At 41.5% G+C, this 11710-nt stretch overlaps 1 pseudogene; it reads right to left on the bottom strand.

Moving 5' to 3' along the window:
• LOC102872162 overlaps positions 1-9604 on the bottom strand; it is a 21338-nt pseudogene extending 11734 nt beyond the window's left edge.
• Between the last annotated feature and the right edge of the window lie 2106 nt (positions 9605-11710).

Here is an 11710-nt window from a genome sequence, read left to right as displayed (position 1 = left end):
GAGGAGGAGGATCAAAACAACCATGAGATATCTCACCCCAGTAAGAATAGCAAAATCCAACAGAGCAGCAAACAACAAATACTGGCGAGGTTGTGGAGAAGCTAGAACCCTTATTCACTATTGCTGGGAGTGTAAAATGGTGCAACCACTATGGAAGGCTGTATGGCGCTTTCTCAAAAAGTTGAAAATAGAAATACCATTTGACCCAGCAATTCCACTACTGGGAATATACCCCAAAGAAACCATAACTGCTACCCAAGCAGATATATGCACCCCATGTTTATTGCTGCTTTGTTCACAATAGCAAAGAGTTGGAAACACCTTAAGTGCCCCTCAACAAATGAATGGATAAAGAAGCTCTGGTATATTCATACAATGGAATACTATGAAGCACTGAAAAAGAAAGAACTCATGAAATATTGTACAAAATGGATGACCATGGAGGACATTATACTGAGTAAAATATCTCAGTCACAAAAAGACAAATACTGCATAATGCCACTTTTATAAAAAAGGACTGACATGGGGCTTGGGGAACTAAGAAAAGAGGAAATAAATAATGTACATGGCACTGAAACAGATGAGGGAGAGAACTGTATAAAAGGGATATATGATTAGGTATTATTGCCATGACAAGAGTCCAGAATAAAAGCTTCATAGTAAAGTGGACTGGGTGCATGTGTGTGTCTGTATAACAATGAAAGAATTTTTTTTCCAAAGAAAAAAGTGAACGGGGGGTGGGAGAGAGGACAGGGAGGAAAATGTGCAACAATGAATGAATGGAAATCCAAGTTCTCTATAACCTTTCATTAAAATCTCAATAAAAAAATAAATAAAAATAATTTGAGCCAGTTGCATAGAAACAAAAACTGTCAAAGAGTTATCTCAAAGAAATTTTCCAAGTTTGGAAGTTATTTCAAACAAATTCTAATTTTCCCCCCAAGAATTAATTCTTTTAAGTTACAAAAGGAATGGTTTTAATTATTTTGACTCTATATAACTCTCAAGAACATAAGCTCAGTACTACTCAAAACAAAAATTGTAAACAAATTGTTGCCTAGCAAAGCAAAACTGAGCAGCTTTTTAAAATTATCAGCATTTTTGAAAAACAAATTCAAGCCACAAGTGGCAATATTTAAGGATGCTTTGTGCAGAATGTGAAATGATCCAAGAAGCTTTAAAAGAAGATGGATGGAAGGAGTTGATGGCATACCAACTGACATATTTCAACAAACAGACACTGTCCTGGATGTGCTCACTAAGTTGTGCCAAGAAATCTGTAGGACAGCCAGCTGGCCAACTGACTGGAAGAGATTGATATTTGTTCCCATTCCAAAGAAAGACAACCTGAGTGCGGAAATTATTGAACAATACCATTTGCAAGCACATGCAAGCAAGATTCCGTTGAAAGTTATCCAAAAACAACTGGAACAACTTGTCAGCAGAGAAGTGCCAGATGTGCAGGCTGGGTTTAGAAGAGGCCATGATACTAGGGATATAATAGCTAAGGTTAGATGGGTCTTGGCAGAAAGCAGAAAGTACCAGAGAAATGTCTGTGTTTCATTGACTATGCAAAGGCTTTTGACTGTGTGGATCACAACAAGCTGTGGCTGACTCTGAGAAGAATGGGAATCCCAGAACATTTGATTGTGCTTATGTGAAACCTATTCTTGAACCAAGAGGGAGTCATCAGAACAGAGTAAGGAGACAGTGCACGGTTCAAAATCAGGAAGGGTGTCCGCCAGGGATGTATTCTGTCTCCATATCTTTTCAATCTGTATGCAGAACAGATCATCTGGGATGCTGGGCTATACGAAGAGGAATGTGGCATCAGGATTGGAGGAAGATTCATCAAAAACCTGCATTATGCAGATGACACAACCCTGCTTGCTGCAACTGAGGAGGACCTAAAGCACTTGCTGTAGAAGGTCAAGGTCTGCAGCCTTCAATACGCATTGAAGCTCAACATCAAGAAAACAAAGATTCTCACCACTGAGCCAATTGGCAGCATCAGTATGGATGGTGAAGAGTCTGAGATAGTTAACAGTTTTAGTTTACTTGGCTCCACAGTCAACACTCTTGGTAACAGCAGCCAGGAAATCAAGAGACGAATCGCATTAGGAAAGTCAGATGTTAGGGACCTCTCCAGAGTACTGAAGAGCAAAGACGTCAGTCTGGAGACTTAAGTGCACCTGGTCCAGGCCATAGTCTTTGCAATTGTGTGCTATGCATCAGAGAGCTGGACAGTGACTAGGGATGATGGAAAGAGAATTGATGCTTTTGAGCTGTGCTGCTGGAGAAGAGTATTGAATATACCATGGACTGCTAGGAGAACAAACAGGTTTGTCCTGGAGAAGGTGAAGACAGAATGCTCCTTGGAGTCAAGGATTCTGAAGTTTCGTCTGACATACTTTGGGCATGTTGCAAGGAGGGACTGGTCCTTGGAGAGGAACATCATGTTTGGGAGAGAAGAGGGACGGTGCAAGAGAGGAAGATCCTCGATGAGATGGATTGGGGTAGTTGGAGCAGGTGAGTCAGAGACAGTGAGGTTGGTACAGGACAGAGCAGGGTTTAGGGCTCTTGTACATAGGGTCGTTTTGAGTCACAAGCAACTCTATGGCACATAACAACAATAACAATCAGGGTTGCAAGAATGGTTTGATGACAGAGAATCTACTGATATAATCCAGAAATTATTCTCACCTTTAAAAATTCATACAGTATATAAACTGTTATATTTCTAAATTAAAGGAGAATCACAATTTAAAAAAGAGGAAGAATAGTTGGCAATTTGAAGAGTAGAAATTAATGAACTGGTTAATGTTTTGTTGTATATATTTCAACAATTAGAAAAATGAAAATTAAAAAAAGTCAAGATTAGGAATAGAAAGGAGCCTTTTCAACCAAATAAAGGGCATTTATGGATAAGAAAACAATATGGCTATCACATTTAAGAAAAACCCTGCCAAGTCACCATCAACTCACAGCTAATGTTTCATTGGGTTCCCAAGGCTGTCAAGAGCATGGGAAGAGATTCTCTCTCTTTCTTGTGGAGTTGCTCTGGTGGATTCGAACCACCAGAGAGGCATGACTTTTGGGTTAGTAGCACAACTCCTTATGGAGCACACCAGAAGAACACCTTCTATTGCACTTAGTGGTTAAAATGCTGAACACATCGCCCCTAAGGTGAGGTACAAGGCAAGGATGTTCACTCTTACCACTTCTGTTCAACATCACGAAGGGGGTTCCAGGCAGTGCAGTAAGTAGAAAGCCATAAGGATCAGGAAAGAAGAAGCAAATTTCTTATTTACAGACAATGTGGTTATTTATAGGTAAAATTCAAAGGAAACAACTGCTCTTGCAATTTAGTGGTGCAGGGTACAAGATCCACACCAAAATTAGATTCTTAGATAGCATCAGGGGATACTTTGTAATTTTAAAAATATCCACTTAGACTAGTATAAAAATGTAATATTTGGGAATAAATATAAATACAATAAGGAGTTCTACCTTGAAGACTATAACATGCTTATGGATTACAAGACTCAATATTGTAAAAATAACCAGTTCTGTTCACATTGAGAAGTAGATTCAATGCACTCCCAACTGAAACCACAACAGGCGTTTTTCTTGACATTGACAAGCTAAAATCCATATGAAATTGTAAAGGATCAAAAATATCTGATGTGGCGAGCTCTGGTGGCCTAGTGGCAAGAAGCTGCAACTACAGTCTCAGAGGTGCACAGTTCAAATCCACCAGATGCTCTGCTGGAGAAGGAGGAACAATCTCCTCCTGTACCAGTCAGATCTGATTTGACAGTACACACAAAAAATAATGAAATAAAATAAATTAAAAAAAAATCTGATGTAACCTTGAGTAAGGAAAGGATTGGAAGTTACATGACCTGAGATTGACTATAAAAGTATTTTAAGGCTGGTCCGATGGTAGTGGGTTATCAGAAACTATTAACATTAGTGCAACTAAAGTTGGTATACAACCCCCCACTGCTGAATTTGAGTGGCTTTAAAAAAAAAGTATTCTAAGTATAGAAAACTTTACTATAAAAGCAGTCATTACAGTGTGGTCCTGGGATAAGGTAAAGGGTGTTGTTAGGCAGCTTTGAACTGGTTAAAATTATAGTTACTGCAGGCATAAAGAAAAAACCCCACTGCCTGGTCCCAGACCACCTGCACACGCTGGCTCTGTCTGAGCCACTGTGCCAATCCAGCTCACTGCAGGTCTTCCTCTTTATTCTCAGACAAGCCTGATGTCCTCCTTCAAGGAGTGGACCCTACTGACAACATGTGCAATATACTGGAGACAGAGTCTTGCCATCCTCACTTACAAGGAGTATTCTGGCTTCGTCTTAGACAGAATTTGTTCTTGGAGCAGTCCTTGTATAGTCAGTATTTTTTGCCAATACCACAAATTGAAGGTGTCATTTCTAAGGTCTTCATTGACCGTCCAGCTTCCCCGTGCATATGAGGAAATTGCAAATACTTTGGAAGTCATTTCGAGGGTTGGAACACTCACCTTAGTCCTCAAAGTGGTATATTTACTCTTTAATACTTAAATTATTCCTTTGTAGCATATTTGCCCAATTATTTGATTTCTTTTTTACATTTATTTTTTATTGTGGCTTGAATGAAGATCTACAAAGCAAACTGGTTTTCCATTTAACAATTCACACACATTTTACTTAAAAATATTAGTTACAATATTTACAATGTAATCATTCTTTCTCTATATCCTTCCTGTACTTTCAATTTCCATTCTGTCTTCAGGGCTTCGTCCTTGGGCCAATGGTCTGTTTTGACTTTTGATAATTGGTTATTGTTATTGTTCACTTACAGGCCCATTGTTCGACTGGAAGTTGAGCCACGGGAGTGAGTTTTGTTCTGTTTGAAGGGTGTTCAAAAGGCCATAGTATTGGCATTCCACCAGTCCCTATTAGATCAGGAAGCCTTGATTTTTAAAATATTTCCTGAGTATTGTTTCACATTCCCTCCTCCTCCATCTGGTCTCAGTCATGAAGATTGAGGTTTGTGTGGTCCAGTAAATCTTTGGACTAATTGTTTCTGTACATTATTGCTTTCCCTCTTCTTTGTTCTTAACAGGGATAAACCAATGCTTGCATATATTATTTAAATTTATTGACTAGTTTCCATGGGTTTTGACTGTGGTAATCAAGTAAGTTGATTAAGTTCCTGGTAAAAGGAAAGCCTTGATAACTCAGTCTTTTCTGTTTATGATGTTGTTCATTTGTCTAGTTGTATTTTTGTTTACTATACTTTGAGACTGAGATAGTTAACAGTTTTAGTTTACTTGATTCCGCAGTCAACACTCTTGGTACCAGAAGCCAGGAAGTCAAGACATGAATTGCATTGGGAAAGTCAGCTGTGAGGGACCTCTCAAGAGTACTGAAGAGCAACGATGTCAGGCTGGAGACTAAGGTGTGCCTTATCTGGACTATAGTCTTTACAATTATGTGCTATACATCGGAGAGTTGGACAGTGACTAGGGATGATAGAGAATTGATGCCTTTGAGCTGTGGTGCTGGAGAAGAGTGTTGAATATACCATTGACTGCTAGGAGAACAAACAGGTTTGTCCTGGAGAGGGGGAAGCCGGACTCCTCCTTGGAGTCAAGGATTCTGAAGCATCGTCTGACATACTTTGGGCATGTTGCAAGGAGGGACTGGTCCTTGGAGAGGAACATCATGTTTGGGAGAGTGGAGGGACGGCGCAGGAGAGGAAGACCCTCGATGAGATGGATTGATTCTGTGAGTGGAGTGGTGGGCATGAGTGTGTTTGGGACGGCGAGGTTGGTCACTATGAGTCACAAGTGACTCGATGGCACATAACAACAACAACAACAACAACAACAACAACAACAACAACATACTTTTAGATGTTACCTATACTGAAGGCTGTAGTTTTGGATCTTCACTAGTAAGTGCTTCATGTTGTCTTCACTTTCAGCAAGTAAAGTGTCTCAACTGCACACTGCAGGTTGTTTATGAATCTTCCTGCAATTCTGATGCTATATTCTTTTTCACATAGCATCATTTCTTACAATATTTGCTCAGCCATACAGTCTAAATAAGTTTGGTAAAATTACATAGTCCTGAAGCACATCTTTCTTGATTTTAAACCAAGGTATATCCCCTGGTAAAGAGTAGGCGGTCTGGTGGCTTAGTGGTAAGGAACTGTGCTGTGACCCCAAACATATGCAGTTCATATCCACTAGCTGATATGTAGGAGAAGATGAAGAATCTCCTCCTGTGGGATTTCTAGTCACTGAAAACCTGCTGGAAGGTCAGCTGTGGGTTGGTTCTAATGCAATAGCATACAACATATATCCTTGTGCCATTTAAAAAACTGCCTCTTGGTCCATGTACAAGTTCCACATGAGCACACTGTTTTGTAATTCTCATTCTTCACAGCTTTGTCCATAATTTGTTATGGTCTACATAGTTGAATGTCTTTGCTTAAGTAATAAAATGATCTAGCTGACATCAGTAATGCCAACCCTTGTTCCATGTTCCTTTCTGAATCTGGCTTGAATTCTTGCAGTCATCTGCCAGTGTACTGCTCCATTTTCAAATTATCTTCAAAAAATTTATATTTGTATGTGATATGAATGATACTGTTTAATATCTGTTCTTTGGATTGGGCACAAATAGAGTTGGTTGGCCAGGTGTTTATCTTTCAAATTTCTTGGCCTAGACAAGCAAATATTTCCAGTGTTGCATCTATTTCCTGGAACATCTCAGTTGGTATGACTGGAACCCTGTAAATTCCTTGAACCTTGTTTTTCACCAATATTTTCAGTATCTACTGGACATCTTCCTTCAATATTATTCTTTTTGTTGTTGTTTTTCCAATATTATTGATTCTTGATGGTCATATGCATTGACCAGTTTTTTTTTTTTTTTAGTGATTGTGGATTCCTTCTGCCTTATTTTTACCTTTTCTTTATACACTATTTTGCCTATGGAATCTTTCAATATTGCAACATGAGTCTTGAATTTTTCTTCAATTCTTTTAGCTAGAGAAATGCTGAGCATACTCTTCCATTTTTTTTTTTTTTGGTTCTCTAACTCCAGTCCTTACACATTTCATTAAAATAATTTGCCTTAAGTTGTTGTTTTGAAATGTTCTGTTCAGCTGTTTTACTTAGGAAAGAATTGGCAACTGAATTCAAAAAAGACCGGGCAGTGGGAACCCTACGAATAGCAGTGGAACACTGTCGGAGGAGGTGCTGGAACATGAGGTCTTCAGGCTGGACTGGGGAAAAAACCCTCCAAAACTTTCAAACTCATTGCCAATGATTCAGAACTGACTCACAGCTGACCCTCCAGCAGGTTTTCAGAGGCTGCAGGTATAGGCGGAGACTTCCCATCTTTCTTCCACAGAGTAACTGGTGAATTCAAACCACACGCCTGTGGATTGTCAGCACCGTTCTTTTCTAACGAGGTCACTGGAGCTCCCCTACTTGTTCCTCCAAGCACTCAGAATACAATTGTAGAGGAGCAGAAAGCTCTAATGAAACCTGGGCACCATGGTGACCCACCTGGTGTTTTAAATACTGGTGCCACAACTTGCAGCATCACGGCACGTCCTGCAAGTGACCCCAGCACAGCAAACTGACAGACAATTGTTGTACGCACAAGAAGAAACTATAAACAAGCACACATATACAAACTGTAAGATAAGCAGAAACATACAAGGCATCCAACTCCTCAATACAGCAAACAAACATATAAGTATTGTCCACATAAGAGAAAACTATAAAACAAGTTAGCATACAAATATCCTAAAACAAACATGCATGATATGGGAAACAGAGAACAAACTCTCTAGTCTGGGACAGTATATCTGCCAGCCCAGTAGATGACTGGAAGGGTGCCCAGATGGGTTAGTTTCTGCTCTTCTGAGTGGTGACTGGTGCTCCAAGCTATGAGCCAAGTCACGGGTAACACCTCTTCTGGTCTGGAGTGTGTCAGCGGGTGGAACACTCAGCCTGGAGCAGAGTTTCTGCTGGCCTCAGAGGAGCCTAAGCTAGTGGGCCTGGCTGGAAATGATGACCAGGGAATGGCTGCCTCCCAGTCAGAAGAGGTTCCCCCACTAATCCAGGGGCTGTTAATTTTAGAAGTTAAAGTATATAAAGAAGAATGTGGCATCAGGATTAGAAGAAGGCTCATTAACTGCATTAGGGAGATGAAACAACCTTGCTTGCAGAAAGTGAAGACAACTTAAAACATCTGTTGCAGATCAATGCCTTCAATACGGATTATACCTTAATATCAAGAAAATAAAAATCCTCACCAATGGACCAATAAGCAACATCATCATAGATGGAGACAAGACTGAAGTTGTCTGTGACTTCATTTTACTTGGATCCACAATCAACATCTATGGCAACATCAATCAAGAAATGAAGAGACATGTTGTATTGGGAAAATGTCCCATCAAGGACCGAGCCATAGTGCTAGTGAGCAAAGACGCCAGTTCAAAGTCAGCTCAAAGTCAGTTTCAAGTTTACCTGATCCAAACCATGGTTTTGTCAACTGCTTCCTGTCTGCTGTGTCTGAAAGATGAACAATGACTAAGGATGGCCAAAGAACTGATGCCTTCAAAGTGTGGTGCTGAACAAGGTTACTGAATATTCTGAGGACTGCCCAAAGACCTGTCTTGGAGGAAGTGTAACCAGGATGCTCCTTAGAGGCAAGGATGGTGAAAGCTGGTCTCACAGACTTTGGGCGTGTTGTGAGGATGGGCCAGTTCTTGGAAAAAGACATCATATTGGGAAAGGTGGAGGGTCAGGGAAAGAGAGGAAGATCCTTCACAAGATGAACTGACATGTGACCCTAACAATGGATTCAAGTACATCCGATACGATGAGGAGGACGCAGGAAGGGCCAGGTGCTGATCTGTTGTTGGTGGGTTACTGTGAGCTGAAGTTGACTTGATAGCACCTACCGAGAAGAAAGGAGCCCAGGCAATGGCCTGTTCAGTTCAGTCGTAACTGACAACAATTAGACATTTTAACCTGTGCCAGTGACCGTACTAAGTATCATACACTGGCATTCATTCGCCTGTAATTCCCAACAATCCCATGAGGGCAGGTTCCATTCCCAGGCCGACTTTACAGATGAAGAAAACGAAGCTCAGGAAGGGTAACTTGTCCAAGAGCGTATCTGTCATCTCTAAATCCCACCATATAGTTTGTATTTCTGCTGAATGTGCTACTCCAACATACTCAACTTGGTCAAGAGGGTAACATGGGAACGGAATTCATCTGGAAAACTGTTACTGATTGACCAGATCCCACCCTTCTCAGAGTGTTGTACTGTTTTGCCCTGGGTATTAAAGCAACTCCAAAAGAATACAAAAGTGTGTGCTGGGAAGATTTCACTATTCTTCTCCAGACATCCTTTATAGGCCAGTGGGTTTTCAAGCTTTTCTTCTTAATAAAATTTTATTAACAATTGCAAAACATAGTTGAAAGCAAAGGTTGAAGAGCCTGAAGCTCACCTGCCCTTCTCACTCACATCTGTTCTAGGTGAGAGCCTTTTGATCTTACTTCCTTACCTGGCATTTGGCCCTAACTTTTCCAAGATACACATCTGGGTGGGCTACTGATGTGTATGGGATTCTATCAGCACAGATGGTGCTGTGCTGCTAACGTCCACATTACTGCACCCAATACTCTATCTACGGTGACCAAATGTCAACTGCGATGCAGGCTGGAAACCTCCCCCACTATTTTTCAGAAAGGTAAGAGTCTGCAGAGGCATATACTTAATTCAGATATAAAACTTTACAAAATACTTAACCTTTACAATGTCTGATGCATTTTATGTTTTGTGGTAGCAACCAGATTGACTTAGTAGTTAATTGATGGTTTGCCTTTCCATGCAGATGTGGATTTGATTCCTGGTCAATATCCCTCATGCATAGGGACCACCCATGCGTCAGTGAAGGTTTACTTGTTGCCATGACGCTCACCAGGTTTTTGGTAAAGGTTCCAGATTGAGCCTGGGAGAGCAGCCTAGGAATCTACTTATAAAGCCTTAATCTACTTAAAAGGCTATGAACACCTCCTGGGTCACAGACGACTGTCACCTGGCTTGTTTTCAGGAAGGGCCTATCTCAGGGGGTGGCGTGCACTGTTTGGTGAAGAGGACCAAGCACATGGGGAAACCCGTAGTTCAACGACTGGTGCGAGGGCTGCCGTCACAGGACTCGGACAAGCTGATTATTGGGAGGTAATCAGGGCCAGGCAATGCTTCATTCTGTCATAAATAATAAAATGGTCATGATTTGAATAGACAGAGCTAACTAGGGGTTAAGAGCCATCATCTGAAAGCGTCCTCTATGGTACGTCACTTCCTGCACTCACCTTCACAAGTATCACCAGGGAGAGAGCAGAGAACTTGAGAACCTCCCAAGGCTGGGCAGGCACAGCTCAGGGACAGACCATCCCACAAGGTCACACGGGGAACACCAGGGCTTGGGGCACTTGGAGTGTGAGGAGTCACCCTCACTCTTCTGGAGAAAACAGAAATTGCTTCTCATTTCGGCCTTTATAATATAAAACCAAAACTGACCCAGGCGGCTAGAGGGTTGGGACTTAACTGAATTTGGAGGCAGGAAAGGAAGTGGTAGCAGCTAGATTTTCTTAACTGCTTTGAATTTCAAACGACATCATTCTCTAAAGGCTTTTCCTCTGAATCAAGGGCAGTGAAGCATTTCCTTAAGGGAAACAATTCAAACTCATCGCTGTTGAGTTGGAACTGACTCATAACTGACCCGTATGCAGGTTTTCAGAAGCTGTAAATCACATGGAAGGGGACTGCTCTTCTTTTCCCTGTGGACGTTAAGGGAAGGGAGGTTATAAATGAAGCTGAGGTAGCTGTGGGATTCCAGAAGCACTGGCAGCGGGCTTGTGTGGACTGATTTGCACGGTACTAAGTGGCCCGCCACCAGCTGCCATGTTTACACTCCCCTTTTTGAACAACTTGCCTGTATCAGCTGGTACCTTCTGTCATTAAATGCTCCACAGAAAACAGGTTTACAGCTTAGATGCTGTGTGAAGGCCAGTGTCACCCAACCAAGGATGCGAAAGACAAGATAAAGAGACACCGCAAGAATACAGCAACATGTCACAAGCCAAGATCAGGAAGCTTTACATACTTCATCTGCTCCAGCGTGGTGGTGGAAACAAAATCAATTACAACCAGACTGAGGATTCCTGAAGTGTAAACTGTTTTTAATATATTTAAAAGCACAAAGAAGTCTCTCTGATTTATAAAAATAATAAATACATGACATGACAAATTTATTCACGATCCTGAGGCTCTTTAATGGGTGTGGTGTGTCAACAAAAATGTAAAACAACATGATTGGTTAAATGCACAGAAGTGGATTCCAGTTGTAAAAGCATGAGGGTGAGAATGAACGGAGACTGGTCTTCAAACTGGTGGATGAGGAAGGCCCAGGCCTGCGGCTAATGGAGCCGGTGAGAAAGGTGGAGTCCCTCAGTGTCCACTGCAGCGCTGTGATGTCGCTGAACGAGGGACTCCCCCAAGGGCCCCTGGTCCCCTGCCCTCGCTGCGTGAGGGAGCTCAGTCCTTGTCTGAGGCTGAGAGCAGGAGGCCGTCCAGGAATGCTCTACGCTTCTCCCTATAACACTGAATGGCAA

This window comes from Elephantulus edwardii, unplaced genomic scaffold (genome assembly GCF_000299155.1).
Source record: "Elephantulus edwardii isolate Elephantulus edwardi_28Jun2011 unplaced genomic scaffold, EleEdw1.0 scaffold00066, whole genome shotgun sequence".
Lineage (NCBI taxonomy): Eukaryota > Metazoa > Chordata > Mammalia > Macroscelidea > Macroscelididae > Elephantulus > Elephantulus edwardii.
This window is presented reverse-complemented; position numbering and strand designations above follow the sequence as displayed.